Raw genomic sequence first — 1,691 nt, forward strand, 5'->3', positions numbered from 1 at the left:
TCTAAAATTGACACCCTATCATCAAAATTGAAAGAGCTGGAGGAGCAAGATCAAAAAAACTCAAAACCTAGCAGAAGACAAGAAATAACTAAGATCAGAGCAGAACTGAAGGAGATAGAGACACACAAAACACTTCAAAAAAAATCAATAAATCCAGGAGCTTGTTTTTTGAAAAGATCAACAAAATAGACAGAACACTAGCCAGATTAATAAAAAAGAAAAGAGAGAATAACCAAATTGATGCAATAAAAAAAGATAAAGGGGATATCACCACAGATTCCACAGAAATTCAAACCATCATCAGAGATTATTACAAACAAATCTATGCACATAAATTATTAAACCTGGAAGAAACGGATAAATTCCTGGATACCTGCCACCTCCCAAGCCTAAACCAGGAAGAAGTTGAAACCCTGAATAGACCAATAACAAGGTTTGAAGTTGAAGCAACATTTAATAGCTTACCAACCAAAAAAAGCCCAGGTCCAGATGGGTTCACAGCCGAATTCTACCAGATATACAAAGGGGAGCTGGTACCATTCCTTCTGAAACTATTCCAAATAATCCAAAAAGAAGGAATCCTGCCCACATCATTTTATGAGACCACAATCATCCTGATACCAAAACCCGGCAGAGACTCAACAAGAAAAGAAAACTTCAGGCCAATATCCATGAAGAACATAGATGCAAAAATCTTCAATAAAAATACTGGCAAGCCGATTGCAACAGCACCTCAAAAAGCTTATCCACCATGATTAAGCAGGCTTCAAACCAGGGATGCAAGGCTGGTTCAACATATGCAAGTCTATAAACGTAATTCACCACATAAACAGAACCAAAGACAAAAACCACATGATTATATCAAATGATGCAGAGAAGGCCTTTGACAAAATTCAACATCCCTTTATGCTAAAAACCCTCAATATACTAGGTATTGACGGAACGTATCTCAAAATAATAGAAGCTATTTACGACAAACCAACAGCCAATATCATACTGAATGGGCAAAAACTGGAAGCATTCCCCTTGAAATCTGGCACTAGACAAGGATGTCCTCTCTCACCACTCCAATTCAATATAGTACTGGAAGTTCTAGCCAGAGCAATCAGGCAAGAAAAAGAAATAAAGGGTATTCAAATAGGAAAGGAGGAAGTCAAAGTGTCTCTATTTGCAGATGACATGATTGTATATCTAGAAGACCCCATCGTCTCAGCCCAAAATCTCTTTAAACTGATAAGCAACTTCAGCAAAGTCTCAGGATACAAAATCAATGTGCAAAAACCACAAGCATTCCTATACACCAATAACAGACTTAAAGAGAGCCAAATCAAGAACGAATTGCCATTCACAATTGCTACAAATAGAATAAAATACCTAGGAATACAACTAACAAAGAATGTAAAGGACCTCTTCAAGGAGAACTACAAGCCACTGCTCAGCGAAATAAGAGAGGACACAAACAGATGGAGAAACATTCCATGTTCATGGGTAGGAAGAATCAATATCGTGAAAATGGCCATACGCCCAAAGTAATTTACAGATTCAACGCTATCACCATCAAGTTACCAATGACCTTCTTCACAGAACTGGAAAAAACCACCTTAAACGTCATATGGAACCAAAAGAGAGCCCGCATGGCCAAGTCAATTGTAAACAAAAAGAACAAAGTGGGAGGCATCACACTACCAGAC

This window comes from Cebus imitator, unplaced genomic scaffold (assembly GCF_001604975.1).
Source record: "Cebus imitator isolate Cc_AM_T3 unplaced genomic scaffold, Cebus_imitator-1.0 Scaffold116, whole genome shotgun sequence".
Classification (NCBI taxonomy): Eukaryota; Metazoa; Chordata; class Mammalia; order Primates; family Cebidae; genus Cebus; species Cebus imitator.